The 17,332-nt window shown below is 41.8% G+C and overlaps 1 protein-coding gene across 1 annotated transcript in view; it reads right to left on the bottom strand.

Moving 5' to 3' along the window:
• The window catches only part of LOC139759070 (palmitoyltransferase ZDHHC3), a 306,923-nt gene extending 290,353 nt beyond the window's left edge, over window positions 1-16,570 (bottom strand). The window contains exons 1-2 of the mRNA XM_071681007.1: window positions 16,451-16,570; window positions 14,414-14,529 (exon numbers count right to left, since the gene is read on the bottom strand). The gene's annotated coding sequence lies outside the window, so the exon portion shown is untranslated. The remainder of the gene's footprint in view (window positions 1-14,413; window positions 14,530-16,450) is intronic.
• Window positions 16,571-17,332: the final 762 nt, after the last annotated feature.

The following is a 17,332-nucleotide window of genomic DNA, read 5'->3' as shown; positions in this document are numbered from 1 at the left end:
TCGCATGGAACCACTATTCCTTAAAACATACCCATTTTTGCTCACTGAGATAACGTTCTCGCCTTCCACACTTCCTTCAATGCTCCCAGAACCTACACCCCATCCCCCACCCATTAGCTCACTTCCGCTTCCATGGTTCCATCCGGTGCTATATCCACTCCCAGATATCTAAAACACTTCACTTCCTCCAGTTTTTCTCCATTCAAACTTACCTCCTAATCAGCTTGTCCCTCAACCTTACTGAACCTAATTACCTGGGTCTTATTCACATTTACTCTCAGCTTTCTTCTTTCACACACTTTACCAAACTCAGTCACCAACTTCTGCAATTTCTCACCCGAATCAGCCACCAGTGCTGTATCATCAGCAAACAACAACCGACTCACTTCCCAAACCCTCTCATCCACAACAGATTGCATACTTGCCCCTCTCTCCAAAACTCTTGCATTCACCTCCTTACAACCCCATCCATAAACAAATCAACAACCATGGAGACGTCACGCACCGCTGCCGCACACCGACATTCACTGGGAACCAATCACTTTCCTCTCTTCCTACTCATACACATGCCTTACATCCTTGATAAAAACTTTTCACTGCTTTTAGCAACTTACCTCCCACACCATATACTCTTAATACCTTCCACAAAGCATCTCTATCAACTCTTTCATATACCTTCTCCAGATCCATAAATGCTACATACAATTCCATCTGTTTTTCTAAGTATTTCTCACATACATTCTTCAAATCAAACACCTGATCCACACATCCTCTACCACTTCTGAAACCACACTGCTCTTCCCCAGTCTGATGCTCTGTACATGCCTTCACCCTGTCAATCAATACCCTCCCATATAATTTCCCAGGAATACTCAACAAACTTATACCACTGTAATTTGAACACTCACTTTTATCCCCTTTGCCTTTGTACAATGGCTCTATGCATGCATCCCGCCAATCCTCAGGCACTTCACCATGAACCATACATACACTGACTATTCTCACCAACCAGTCAACAACACATTCACCCCATTTTTTAATACATTCCACTGCAATACCATCCAAACCCGTCGCCTTGCCAGCCTTCATCTTCCGCAAAGCTTTCACTGCCTCCTCTTTGTTTCCCCACACCATTTTCCCTGACCCTCTCGCTTCGCAAACCACCTCGAACAAAACACCCCATATCTGCCACTCTATCATCTAACACATTCAATAAACCTTCAAAATGCTCAATCCAAATCTTTCTCACTTCAACACTACTTGTTACTGCCTCCCCATTTGCCCCCTTCACCGATGTTCCCATTTGTTCTCTTGTCTTACGCACTTTATCTACCTCCTTCCAAAACATTTTTTTATTCTCCTTAAAATTTAATGATACTCTCTCACTCTAACTCTTATTTGCCCTCATTTTCACCTTTCTTTAGACCTCCTGCCTCTTTCTTTTATACATCTCCCAGTCATTCGCACTACTTCCCTGCCTCTCTCTTCTCTTTCACTAACAATCTTACTTCTTCATCCCACCACTCACTATCCTTTCTAATATTCCCACTTCACACCTTTGTCATGCCACAATCACAAAAAATCATATATATATATATATATATATATATATATATATATATATATATATATATATATATATATATATATATAATTGTAAAACTATGATAAAAGTTCCTCATAAAAAGTTAAGAGTCAGTTGATATGACCTCCAATAACTAAAATCATTTGTTTACGATATTTTTACGATCGAAAATAAACTCCATTATCCGGAAAAGCTCCCCCCTCCCCAACCTAAAACAAAGAAAGGTTACAGTCTAAACGCTAACTACGCATTCTGAGACGCAATGTAAATGCAGTAATTTCGTACCAATATAATCCTTTGATACAGATCCAGAGACATGGCAATGACTCATGGTTCTCATCCTCCACAACGACTCCAACTCTTCGTAGGATTAAAATGTACAAGAGTGAGTTGCTTGAACAATGATCTACAAAATGACATTAATTCTTACGCCATAAATCTTAACAAAAGTGAATTTCGATTTTTTTTTCTTTTACGTCCTAGACAAATGATATTTTACACTCAATCATGAGAGGAGTGAGCGACGACCTCCGCTAGATGTGAAGGGATGGGCATCAGTTCCTGGGTGTCGCGCCAATGCTGAGTTCACCCAGAACGTAGCCATTACAGTCGACACACGAATCTGGGAAATGATCGTGTCAATGTTTGACGTCAAGTATTTGTATGTCATTAGAAATACCATGCCCAAACAAAACCCCATTAAAGATAAGTGAAAGTAGAAATTCTCTTCATAACCTGACCATTTGATGCCATATTTCTCAAGCTCTCGACGCAGCTATGTTAAACACATTAAGAAGACTTTGAAATATGCGAACACAAATTAATCTTTTTTGTTACGCAAATGCAAAAAAAAAATTACAGAATCTTACATGAATCAGTTTCAGCCTGAATGAACCCTCGATTTGGACTCGGGTAAAATGACATTTGCCACTCAAGTCCCTGGAGAGTGAGCGACAAGTGATGGATGTCCCACATCGTCCCCTGTCACGCACTTGGCTTTGGACCCTCACGTGTAAGGACGGGGCATATGAGCGGCGAAGATTTCTCTTCACTGTCCGAATAATTTCTTCATTCGGTATTCTGGGTTCGAATTCTTTTTTTTTTTTTTTCCTATCTTTAACAAAAATAAGCACGCGGTACAATGGCATTAGAATAATGATGAACAAAATCGTGATAAACATTATCGACAAGCAGGTCGATATACTGAGACATCGCATTATATATGTATGAAGGTGAAATTACACTTCAGTAGTTCATATGATTTTATTTAACATGTAATTTTTCTATACAAGCGGCACGACATGTTTCGTGTAGACAATCCCCCTCATCAGGTGCCAATAGTTAAAGTTATTTAAATCCCAACATCACAACGGAGTACCGCTGTCCAGCACCAATCAATCAGTACAGACCAATCACTGTCCGCTTTGTGTGGCAGTAACCGTTGTAAGGGAGAGAGATTAAGGAAGGGGATCACGTGGAAGGGGTTGACGTGGGTAGCTGGGTGTGTCTTGAACAACTTTCTTTTTTGTTATTGGGTTTTGTGAATTCTCTCAATGATTTGGTTAAAGCCAGGATGGACTTTAAAGTTGCCTGGGGACAAATTCAAGTTCTTAGTATTAGCAATTAAGACAGATTCAGTGACGTTGTGTGTGGCATAATCAGCAGAGGGGTATAGAATAACGGGATTTTCAAGATCTCTGGGGGTGATCATTTTCATGGCTGTGTTTAGCGATCACATTTTTGTGGTCATCCCTGCGTACTGCATGACGGTGCCAATAACATCTCTCGGTTACAGTTTTCAGAAATCCTCCCCTCCTTGTATTTTTTAACTTTCTAAAATGGGAAACAGAAGAAGGAGTCACGCGGGGAGTGCTCATCCTCCTCGAAGGCTCAGATTGGGGTGCCTAAATGTGTGTGGATGTAACCAAGATGTGAAAAAAGGAGAGATAGGTAGTATGTTTGAGGAAAGGAACCTGGATGTTTTGGCTCTGAGTGAAACGAAGCTCAAGGGTAAAGGGGAAGAGTGGTTTGGGAATGTCTTGGGAGTAAAGTCAGGGGTTAGTGAGAGGACAAGAGCAAGGGAAGGAGTAACAGTACTCCTGAAACAGGAGTTGTGGGAGTATGTGATAGAATGTAAGAAAGTAAATTCTCGATTAATATGGGTAAAACTGAAAGTTGATGGAGAGAGATGGGTGATTATTGGTGCATATGCACCTGAGCATGAGAAGAAAGATCATGAGAGGCAAGTGTTTTGGGAGCAGCTGAATGAGTGTGTTAGTGGTTTTGATGCACGAGACCGGGTTATAGTGATGGGTGATTTGAATGCAAAGGTGAGTAATGTGGCAGTTGAGGGAATAATTGGTATACATGGGGTGTTCAGTGTTGTAAATGGAAATGGTGAAGAGCTTGTAGCTTTATGTGCTGAAAAAGGACTGATGATTGGGATTACCTGGTTTAAAAAGCGAGATATACATAAGTATACTTATGTAAGTAGGAGAGATGGCCAGAGAGCGTTATTGGATTACGTGTTAATTGACAGGCGCGCGAAAGAGAGACTTTTGGATGTTAATGTGCTGAGAGGTGCAACTGGAGGGATGTCTGATCATTATCTTGTGGAGGCTAAGGTGAAGATTTGTATGGGCTTTCAGAAAAGAAGAGTGAATGTTGGGGTGAAGAGGGTGGTGAGAGTAAGTGAGCTTGGGAAGGAGACTTGTGTGAGGAAGTACCAGGAGAGACTGAGTACAGAATGGAGAAAGGTGAGAGCAATGGAAGTAAGGGGAGTGGGGGAGGAATTGGATGTATTTAGGGAATCAGTGATAGATTGCGCAAAAGATGCTTGTGGCATGAGAAGAGTGGGAGGTGGGTTGATTAGAAAGGGTAGTGAGTGGTGGGATGAAGAAGTAAGTGTATTAGTGAAAGAGAAGAGAGAGGCATTTGGACGATTTTTGCAGGGAAAAAATGAAATTGAGTGGGAGATGTATAAAAGAAAGAGACAGGAGGTCAAGAGAAAGGTGCAAGAGGTGAAAAAAAGGGCAAATGAGAGTTGGGGTGAGAGAGTATCATTAAATTTTAGGGAGAATAAAAAGATGTTCTGGAAGGAGGTAAATAAAGTGCGTAAGACAAGGGAGCAAATGGGAACTGCAGTGAAGGGCGCAAATGGGGAGGCGATAACAAGTAGTGGTGATGTGAGAAGGAGATGGAGTGAGTATTTTGAAGGTTTGTTGAATGTGTTTGATGATAGAGTGGCAGATATAGGGTGTTTTGGTCGAGGTGGTGTGCAAAGTGAGAGGGTTAGGGAAAATGATTTGGTAAACAGAGAAGAGGTAGTAAAAGCTTTGCGGAAGATGAAAGCCGGCAAGGCAGCAGGTTTGGATGGTACTGCAGTGGAATTTATTAAAAAAAAGGGGGTGACTGTATTGTTGACTGGTTGGTAAGGTTATTTAATGTATGTATGACTCATGGTGAGGTGCCTGAGGATTGGCGGAATGCGTGCATAGTGCCATTGTACAAAGGCAAAGGGGATAAGAGTGAGTGCTCAAATTACAGAGGTATAAGTTTGTTGAGTATTCCTGGTAAATTATATGGGAGGGTATTGATTGAGAGGGTGAAAGCATGTACAGAGCATCAGATTGGGGAAGAGCAGTGTGGTTTCAGAAGTGGTAGAGGATGTGTGGATCAAGTGTTTGCTTTGAAGAATGTATGCGAGAAATACTTAGAAAAGCAAATGGATTTGTATGTAGCATTTATGGATCTGGAGAAGGCATATGATAGAGTTGATAGAGATGCTCTGTGGAAGGTATTAAGAATATATGGTGTGGGAGACAAGTTGTTAGAAGCAGTGAAAAGTTTTTATCGAGGATGTAAGGCATGTGTACGTGTAGGAAGAGAGGAAAGTGATTGGTTCTCAGTGAATGTAGGTTTGCGGCAGGGGTGTGTGATGTCTCCATGGTTGTTTAATTTGTTTATGGATGGGGTTGTTAGGGAGGTGAATGCAAGAGTTTTGGAAAGAGGGGCAAGTATGAAGTCTGTTGGGGATGAGAGAGCTTGGGAAGTGAGTCAGTTGTTGTTCGCTGATGATACAGCGCTGGTGGCTGATTCATGTGAGAAACTGCAGAAGCTGGTGACTGAGTTTGGTAAAGTGTGTGGAAGAAGAAAGTTAAGAGTAAATGTGAATAAGAGCAAGGTTATTAGGTACAGTAGGGTTGAGGGTCAAGTCAATTGGGAGGTGAGTTTGAATGGAGAAAAACTGGAGGAAGTGAAGTGTTTTAGATATCTGGGAGTGGATCTGGCAGCGGATGGAAACATGGAAGCGGAAGTGGATCATAGGGTGGGGGAGGGGGCGAAAATTCTGGGAGCCTTGAAGAATGTGTGGAAGTCGAGAACATTATCTCGGAAAGCAAAAATGGGTATGTTTGAAGGAATAGTGGTTCCAACAATGTTGTATGGTTGCGAGGCGTGGGCTATGGATAGAGTTGTGCGCAGGAGGATGGATGTGCTGGAAATGAGATGTTTGAGGACAATGTGTGGTGTAAGGTGGTTTGATCGAGTAAGTAACCTAAGGGTAAGAGAGATGTGTGGAAATAAAAAGAGCGTGGTTGAGAGAGCAGAAGAGGGTGTTTTGAAATGGTTTGGGCACATGGAGAGAATGAGTGAGGAAAGATTGACCAAGAGGATATATGTGTCGGAGGTGGAGGGAACGAGGAGAAGAGGGAGACCAAATTGGAGGTGGAAAGATGGAGTGAAAAAGATTTTGTGTGATCGGGGCCTGAACATGCAGGAGGGTGAGAGGAGGGCAAGGAATAGGGTGAGTTGGAGCGATGTGGTATACCGGGGTTGACGTGCTGTCAGTGGATTGAATCAAGGCATGTGAAGCGTCTGGGGTAAACCATGGAAAGCTGTGTAGGTATGTATATTTTGCGTGTGTGGACGTATGTATATACATGTGTATGGGGGTGGGTTGGGCCATTTCTTTCGTCTGTTTCCTTGCGCTACCTCGCAAACGCGGGAGACAGCGACAAAGCAAAAAAAAAATATATATATATATATATATATATATATATATATATATATATATATATATATATATATATATATATATGTGTGTGTGTGTGTGTGTGTGTGTGTGTGACGGGGTAAACACTTCCATTTGTTGCATGATTTGGCTAACTAATCATTTAGTTAGGTCTTACTTGAAGGTGTTATTATACTGGAAAGCACTGGTTTTTAAAACATGTCTTAGATTTGTTAGGTTGGGAAAATAGGGCAACACTAAACCTTTAGACTTCCTCATTTGTCAAATTTTTGTTACAAGAAGCATAAAGTGTCTTCCTAGCTTTCCAGTAAGCTTTGTTCACAAATCACTTGAGGGTAATAAAACTGCCTAAAGATACGTCTTATATAACTACATTCGTCTACCAGGCCTATGGAACCACATATCCGTAGCGTTCTTTAAAACATACATGGAACTACAACCATTTCTATAGAAGAATCATGTACTGAGAAATGATGAGAGTTAGTAGGCTTCCTGTAGAGTTTAAAGGACAAGTGATCAGATTCTCTCGTTATCAACACATCAAGAAAGGGCGATGTGTTGATAACTAGAGAATCTAATCATTTGTCCATTAAGATCTACAGAAAATGAAGCCTACCAACTCTGAGAGATACATTCATTATTTCTCAGTTCATGATTCTTCTATAAAAATGTTTGTAGTTATGCCTATGTTTTTAAAAGCACTACGGATATAACATCCCACAGGACTGGTAGACGAATGTAGTCATATAAGATGTATTTTTAGACAGTTATATTATCCCAAGTGATTCGTGAACAAAGCTTACTGAAAAGCTAGGAAGACATAATGCTTCTTGTGACAAAAAATGTGACACATAAGGATGTCTAAATGTTTAGTGTTGCCCTATTCTTCCAACTTAGCTTATCTAAGACATGTTCTAAAAACAGTGCTTGTAATGTTGCTTTCCAGCACAATAACACCATCAGTAAGACCTTAATAAATTGTAGGCCAAATCATGCAACAACTGGGAGTGTTTACGCCGTCAAATTCAAGGCATGTAAAAATATTTGTATAGGCCAGACCGGAAAAATGGTAACGGAGAGGTATTATTGGCACCGTCATGAAGTGCGTAGGGATGACAACAGAAATTCGATCGCTTAACAATATCATGAAAATGATCACCCCCAGAGATCTTGAAAATCCTGCTATTGTATAGCTATACACCTCTGCTGATTATGCCACACGCAACGTCATTGAATCTTAGTTGCAAATAGTACAAACTTTATTTTGTCCCCAGGCAACTTTAAAGCCTATCCTAGCTTTAACCAAATCATTACGAGATAACTGATAAAACTATAAACAACAGTAAGTTGTTCCAGAGACACCCAGCAACCCATGTCAACCCCCGTCACGTGAACCCACTTAATCACTCTCCCTTTCAACGGTTACTGTCACACAAAGCGGACAGTGATTGGTCTATACTGATTAGCGCTAAACGGCGCGTTCTCAGTTGTGATGTTGAAATTTATATAACTTTTAAGTATTGGCACCTGAAAATGTGGATCGTCTCCACGAAACATTGTCGTGCCACATGCTTAGAAAAATTATATGTTAAATGAAATCATATGAATTACTGAAGGGAGATTTCACTTTTAAACTTTAATCAAGAAGTAGTGTGATCATCATATATATATATATATATATATATATATATATATATATATATATATATATATATATATATATATATATATTTTTTTTTTTTTTATACTTTGTCGCTGTCTCCCGCGTTTGCGAGGTAGCGCAAGGAAACAGACGAAAGAAATGGCCCAACCCACCCCCATACACATGTATATACATACGTCCACACACGCAAATATACATACCTACACAGCTTTCCATGGTTTACCCCAGACGCTTCACATGCCTTGATTCAATCCACTGACAGCACGTCAACCCCGGTATACCACATCGCTCCAATTCACTCTATTCCTTGCCCTCCTTTCACCCTCCTGCATGTTCAGGCCCCGATCACACAAAATCTTTTTCACTCCATCTTTCCACCTCCAATTTGGTCTCCCTCTTCTCCTCGTTCCCTCCACCTCCGACACATATATCCTCTTGGTCAATCTTTCCTCACTCATTCTCTCCATGTGCCCAAACCACTTCAAAACACCCTCTTCTGCTCTCTCAACCACGCTCTTTTTATTTCCACACATCTCTCTTACCCTTACGTTACTCACTCGATCAAACCACCTCACACCACACATTGTCCTCAAACATCTCATTTCCAGCACGTCCATCCTCCTGCGCACAACTCTATCCATAGTCCACGCCTCGCAACCATACAACATTGTTGGAACCACTATTCCTTCAAACATACCCATTTTTGCTTTCCGAGATAATGTTCTCGACTTCCACACATTCTTCAAGGCTCCCAGAATTTTCGCCCCCTCCCCCACCCTATGATCCACTTCCGCTTCCATGGTTCCATCCGCTGCCAGATCCACTCCCAGATATCTAAAACACTTCACTTCCTCCAGTTTTTCTCCATTCAAACTCACCTCCCAATTGACTTGACCCTCAACCCTACTGTACCTAATAACCTTGCTCTTATTCACATTTACTCTTAACTTTCTTCTTCCACACACTTTACCAAACTCAGTCACCAGCTTCTGCAGTTTCTCACATGAATCAGCCACCAGCGCTGTATCATCAGCGAACAACAACTGACTCACTTCCCAAGCTCTCTCATCCCCAACAGACTTCATACTTGCCCCTCTTTCCAAAACTCTTGCATTTACCTCCCTAACAACCCCATCCATAAACAAATTAAACAACCATGGAGACATCACACACCCCTGCCGCAAACCTACATTCACTGAGAACCAATCACTTTCCTCTCTTCCTACACGTACACATGCCTTACATCCTCGATAAAAACTTTTAACTGCTTCTAACAACTTTCCTCCCACACCATATATTCTTAATACCTTCCACAGAGCATCTCTATCAACTCTATCATATGCCTTCTCCAGATCCATAAATGCTATATACAAATCCATTTGCTTTTCTAAGTATTTCTCACATACATTCTTCAAAGCAAACACCTGATCCACACATCCTCTACCACTTCTGAAACCACACTGCTCTTCCCCAATCTGATGCTCTGTACATGCCTTCACCCTCTCAATCAATACCCTCCCATATAATTTACCAGGAATACTCAACAAACTTATACCTCTGTAATTTGAGCACTCACTCTTATCCCCTTTGCCTTTGTACAATGGCACTATGCACGCATTCCGCCAATCCTCAGGCACCTCACCATGAGTCATACATACATTAAATAACCTTACCAACCAGTCAACAATACAGTCACCCCCTTTTTTAATAAATTCCACTGCAATACCATCCAAACCTGCTGCCTTGCCGGCTTTCATCTTCCGCAAAGCTTTCACTACCTCTTCTCTGTTTACCAAATCATTTTCCCTAACCCTCTCACTTTGCACACCACCTCGACCAAAACACCCTATATCTGCCACTCTATCATCAAACACATTCAACAAACCTTCAAAATACTCACTCCATCTCCTTCTCACATCACCACTACTTGTTATCACCTCCCCATTTGCGCCCTTCACTGAAGTTCCCATTTGCTCCCTTGTCTTACGCACTTTATTTACCTCCTTCCAGAACATCTTTTTATTCTTCCTAAAATTTAATGATACTCTCTCACCCCAACTCTCATTTGCCCTTTTTTTCACCTCTTGCACCTTTCTCTTGACCTCCTGTCTCTTTCTTTTATACATCTCCCACTCAATTGCATTTTTTCCCTGCAAAAATCGTCCAAATGCCTCTCTCTTCTCTTTCACTAATACTCTTACTTCTTCATCCCACCACTCACTACCCTTTCTAATCAACCCACCTCCCACTCTTCTCATGCCACAAGCATCTTTTGCGCAATCCATCACTGATTCCCTAAATACATCCCATTCCTCCCCCACTCCCCTTGCTTCCATTGTTCTCACCTTTTTCCATTCTGTACTCAGTCTCTCCTGGTACTTCCTCACACAGGTCTCCTTCTCAAGCTCACTTACTCTCACCACCCTCTTCACCCCAACATTCACTCTTCTTTTCTGAAAACCCATACAGATCTTCACCTTAGCCTCCACAAGATAATGATCAGACATCCCTCCAGTTGCACCTCTCAGCACATTAACATCCAAAAGTCTCTCTTTCGCACGCCTGTCAATTAACACGTAATCCAATAACGCTCTCTGGCCATCTCTCCTACTTACATAAGTATACTTATGTATATCTCGCTTTTTAAACCAGGTATTCCCAATCATCAGTCCTTTTTCAGCACATAAATCTACAAGCTCTTCACCATTTCCATTTACAACACTGAACACCCCATGTATACCAATTATTCCCTCAACTGCCACATTACTCACCTTTGCATTCAAATCACCCATCACTATAACCCGGTCTCGTGCATCAAAACCACTAACACACTCATTCAGCTGCTCCCAAAACACTTGCCTCTCTTGATCTTTCTTCTCATGCCCAGGTGCATATGCACCAATAATCACCCACCTCTCTCCATCAACTTTCAGTTTTACCCATATTAATCGAGAATTTACTTTCTTACACTCTATCACATACTCCCACAACTCCTGTTTCAGGAGTATTGCTACTCCTTCCCTTGCTCTTGTCCTCTCACTAACCCCTGACTTTACTCCCCAGACATTCCCAAACCACTCTTCCCCTTTACCCTTGAGCTTCGTTTCACTCAGAGCCAAAACATCCAGGTTCCTTTCCTCAAACATACTACCTATCTCTCCTTTTTTCACATGTTGGTTACATCCACACACATTTAGGCACCCCACTCTGAGCCTTCGAGGAAGATGAGCACTCCCCGCGTGACTCCTTCTTCTGTTTCCCATTTTAGAAAGTTAATACAAGGAGGGGAGGATTTCTGGCCCCCCGCTCCCATATATATATATATATATATATATATATATATATATATATATATATATATATATATATATGGAAACGCGAGACTCCCGACCGCTTTCGTATAATACCTAGTCTTCGTAGGACTAGATACAGAGTGAGAAAAGATACAATAGAAGTTACATATACAGACCCAGGGGAATCATGGAAGGGGTCAAGTGACCTTGTAATTAGTGATGATGAGGTAATACACGAAAGCCTCCACGATTCTCGTGTTTCCTTTTTCCTATTGGTGTTTCTGCCTTTATGAAGCCACGTGATTTTTGTTGAAAAGTCACCATTAACGAGGCTGTATCGTTCTAACGAGTCCTTCATTTCCCTGTTCCTGACTGAAGTGCAACTCTGAAGATGCAGGGGTCCAATAGATATATTGATAAATAGATAGATATATTGATAGATATGCAGACCTGCAAATCTTGGCATTCTTCAAATTTTGAGTGTGAAAAAACACTTGCAAACCCACGTACTCATGCTGATCCTCACTCCATTTGTTTATTAGCCAACCAATATTGCTCAGACGCCTGGGGACGTGACACTGTTCGACCTCTTCACCTCCACCCTGACCTGTACACCAGCAGACACTCTCTCTCTAGTCTTCAGAACCAACATATCCTGCTCATCATATCTGCCCTGCATTTTGTTCCCTGGCGTCATTCGTATGGTAATGCCAAGCCTAATCCTGCATCATTCGTCACGTCATGGGGAATGACAGCTTTGCACTCAATGTACTCTCTTCCCAACACCCTTGATTACACGATTCTACCCTCTAGGTCAAGGACGTAGTTGACACGGTTATCTTCCCGCTGAAACTACTCAATCCCTTTATCTTTCCTCACTAGGAGAAAAAAATATCAAAAACTCGCTGCGAAAAAGACGCTGTTGTTAAAAAAAAGAAAAAATATAACCCAACTATGCTCATGGTAGTAGAACCACATCTTCCATGACCTTATCATTAAGCACAATAATTTTCTTGTCAAGTTAAACTCCGGTTTTTTTTTTTTTTTTTTTTTTTTTAAAGACAACCCAGTTGTGGGCCAATCAGGCCTCCTGTTATCTGTCTTTCTCATGTAAAGTCATGTAGTTCATCACCATAAAACCCTACGATAAGATCACTCATTCCCCATCTCCCATCCTCTCGAAAATGAATGTAATTCCCTGGCTTTATATTTACAAAACACGGAGCCTTTGATCCTAATAATAATTGCCCCTCCACAGTCCAGTCTCATCAATTCGCTTCTTATGTACACACTCCCAACCTTTGTCTGCCGTAATTCGTTTCTTTTTTTTCTTTTTCTCCTCACGAAGACCACGTTAAAGTTCATGGGTCAGATGCTAATCCTCTTTCTTTAGTCAATCTTTTACACCAGTTCGTATCGAAGGCTCCTGGTAAAGGTGTAGAATGGAAAGAGCAGCCGCCCTCAGGGAAGCACTACCCTGCTGGCTTAGGAGTGTTGTGGTGATGGCCGGAACCATCTTACATCCTCCGTGTCAGTAGGGTCTCTGCTCGCGAGTATTTCATGTTTACTGATTTTGCTTTAGTATCCCCGTCCGTCGGGGGCAGACAGAACTACCTACTCTTTTAATTGCATTGGTTTCTTCCCCTTTATATCTTTTTCGGTATAAATATGATCGAATATCTGTCGAGCGCCGGCCCGAGAGCTGTTACAGTGGTTGAAAAGGATGAATTCCTGTGGACACACACACACACACACACACACGTAAACCAACACACACACACACACCTACTTCGAGGGAATGAGAAATAAAGTGTTTTTAACCCTCAAGATGATTTAACTACACCCCTCGTACTTGCAAGCTACACATACGTATATGAAGTAGACACAGTACTGACAGCAGCGTTTGGTTTCTGATCATCAGGTCAACATGGACCTCCCTACAGGCCAAGTGTCACTCTAAATTTCATTCCTGACCTTTAACCCTTTGTACTCTAGGGACGACACCAACCATGTCACCCGTAATGATTCACAAGGGTCAGCCACTAATAATTCCTCTCCGATTCAAGAATCTAACATTTCAACCCTCACTGCAAAATACTGTATTGCACTTTACATACGTATTTTCCCGACGTCGCACCTCTTGAACTAATTAGCAACCTGGGGGGGCAAACACTTAGAAGGACCAAGTCTTCTTCTTTCAGAATCAGCTTCATCTTTGAACTTTACTGAAAATGCCTGTGAAAAGAATTTCACTTCGCCGTTTTCTAGAGGGAGTAAATTATCTCAGCAAGCACTACACCCCCCATCTTCTCTCGTCAACAGCTTAGGCTTCAAGACGTTCATGCACCCCATATTAGCAAGGACCCGACTCGACGACACACATTGAGCACGTACCGTGTGACCCTCACTCCCTGGTCTTGGCCTGACGTTAAAAATCCAACTCCTTAAGAGACAACATCACACACTCAAGGTGTTGTTGGTACCTTTGTGGTTAAGGGATGTACCATCGCGCTCAATGATCGTACCTTCGTGCTCTACGTACACTAAGTTCGTCAATTCGTGCAGAAGGTTCGTAAGTTAGTGCTCAGAGGTTCATACACCTCAACGTTCGTGCTAAAGGTTTGGAAATTTATGCTCTAGATTCGTAAGGTTGTCCTGAAAGTCCGTAAATTTGTACTCAAATATTCATAGATTTGTGCCCAAAATAAAGACACCCATTCGCTTGTCACGAACAAACTAGTTATGACCACCAGTGTCATAGAAAACAACCCTACTTACGACCCTATTGTTTGTCACCAACAAATTACTCATGACCCGAATGGTTGGTCACGAACACTCACCTCGGCCTCCGTAGCTGTCCGTAGCTTCCTTCCTCTTGTCCTCTCCGTGCACATCGTCACTCAAGTTCGCTCCCTGTATAAATCGTTTCCTCCACTCGTAAGACCTTCAGATGCACCTGTGGAATAGAAACACATCTGTACACACCCGAGTTGTGCACCAGCATATGTGCACGTCCTCTGATAACAGTTCTAGTTAATGATAACCCTAATAATGATATTGATAATAATAACAATAACATCAATGATCAGAATAATGATAAATTAATAAGAAACAATAATAACTGCACCATCACTGCTATTACTAAATAACAATAATGCCTTACAGACGAAAGACATCAACTCCTTAAAATCTGTGGGTGTCAAAGTCTCTCGCTATGTTTCCCATCACAATGTCTCTCGATTTCAGAGATAATTCGAGAGACACAGTTCCACACGGGCTGTCACACAAATCTTTCATCCATTTACGATACTTGACACGAACTCTATATCGACCGCTCTGAGGGAGTAAAGTGACGCAAGAGAATACTTTGGACAATATTTGAGTGATGGCAAGCGACCATGGTCAATAACTCGGGAGCAGAGTAACCCACCCTCACCTGACACTCACCTACCTCAGCCCCACGTTTTTTGTGCGGAGTTCTGGCGGATGGTGTGAAAGAGAGAGGGGGGAGACTTGGATGTTTTACTTGTGTATCTCAAGATGAATTTCAGGGAACGACTGTGGGCAGCGAGCTGAAAACGGCCCAAGCCCGTATGACCACGTCAACAATTTGACCGTCCTTCTCTGGGTTAAGCAAGGTACACATGATCAGTATTGTTGTCAGTAACATAACTCATCATTCTTATCACTGTCAGTACGGTGAACAAAGGCTCACTATCATCAGTTTAATGGTCATTATCATCTGTATAATGGTCATTATCATCAGTATAATGGTCATTATCACCTGTATAATGGTCATTGTCACCTGTATAATGGTCATTATCATCACCATAATGGTCATTCACAGTAAAATGGTCATTATCATCTGTATAATGGTCATTATCATCAGTATAATGGTCATCATCAGTATAATGGTCATTAAACCGTTGTGCGTACATCGTTTGATTGTTCTCAGCCGTTATCATTCGAGTGAAATGGTAAATAGGGACAAAGCTTGTACTGCAATTATTATGGTAACTCTTTCTATAAAGTAATAAATAGGTACAATTAAGCTTTTCTGTTCTTGTTTCTCTAAATCTGCTGCCTTCGCGACTTTGTAATGACAGAGTTCCTCGTGGCTATGGCAACACTGGTGGGAGCGACAGTACCCAAGCGAACAAGCGATTAAGCAATTTGGTCTTATCTTTGGCCCCGCCCACACACACTGACACCTGGATCTCAAAATGTTCGAGAATCCACCAGTATGGAATGTTCGATATTGACAGTACATCAGTACGACACACACACACACACACACACACACACCATCAGTAATATTGACACTACATAAAATGCAGACGGTATTACTGATCGTGTGTACCTTACTTTACGATTTCTACGCACTGACACTTAAACCACACACCCCTCCCTATACCATTCAGCCAGTTAACCATTCTACCCGTTTAATGTTAATTCATCTCCTTCACATTGTCTTCCCACTTTCCTTGATCACAACAACGTGCATACACACATACACACATACACTTATGAACCACCAGGTCGTCAAACACCCGTGTCGAACGCCCACACCTATACCAAAACTTCCTCCTCCTCCTCCTGTCATGTTTTCATAGAACGTCAACACAGCTCACAGCAACTCACCTCCCACACCATTACTAACCACTATACATCTCCTGCGTTGCCCCTGTCATATATGCCACTAGTTTCATTAGGAGTAAGCTACGTGGTTAAGTAAGCCGCGAGCGAAACATTATACACCTCCAATGAAACATCGTTTGGCATAATACTTCGAGATAATTACCTTCAAGACAATTATGGTTACTATGAGTGTTTATAGCTTTGTAAGGCATGCAAGGATCTGGCTGGAAGGTACTTACGTTTATATTATCACGGGTCTCAATATGATGATCACACACACTCACAACACAAAGCAAACGAGCACTGACTTGAGGGTCAATCTCTTGCCGGTTTACACCTCGTCCACGAGCGGCAATGACTTCGGCTTAAGAGTATATTTATTCCGTCAAACTTACCGAAGAGTTGAGATAAAGATTTTGTTGAGAATGTATATATATATATATGTCATACACAAATTAATAACCCATATGCTTAGACAATCACAAGAGCTTGTTGCTGATAATGAAAAAAAGAAAAAGGGAAACTGATTTACAAACGTGGAAGCGAGGGCTGATTGTTTGAGTATCGAACGAAAGTTTTTAATGCATATTGGCAGGAACATATTTTGACATTCGCCAATACAGGGCCGAGAGACGAAGAAATGACTGAGGGATTAGTACGGGGCGAGAGCCCATGTGAGATGTTATTGTGGCAGATCACGGCTGGTAAAATGCCTTACGTACAACGTCGACACGCACAAAACACGTACAAGAGGTTAGTAGTCGTTAGCATTGTCACATGACAGTTTAGTTATCAGCCAACAATGGTCCAGATTTGATCAGTACACAGAGGTCCAAGCCTCACCATCCCGCCAGTGTTGCTCGGTCCGGTGTCCCAGCCCAAACCACCACTTCTCGAGAGGGTATCAGTTGGCTTCCTTGCAGGAGTACCAACCTCTCTCTCTCTCTCTCCTGACCCAGTTACCGTCGGCAGAGCGAGCGCTTACGTGTGTGTGTAATTGCTTTCAATGCTTGTCCCTTGTTTCCTAATTGAGATCGTTCGAGGTGACTTTTAAGTTTATTTTCAGCTTTTGCATGTACAGTATCCATACCCTCGCTCCTACCGCCTTATAGTGAACGTCT

The sequence above is a fragment of the Panulirus ornatus genome, chromosome 32 (genome assembly GCF_036320965.1).
Source record: "Panulirus ornatus isolate Po-2019 chromosome 32, ASM3632096v1, whole genome shotgun sequence".
Lineage (NCBI taxonomy): Eukaryota > Metazoa > Arthropoda > Malacostraca > Decapoda > Palinuridae > Panulirus > Panulirus ornatus.
The sequence above is the reverse complement of the archived record's forward strand: the minus strand, read 5'-3'. Positions and strand labels throughout refer to the sequence as shown.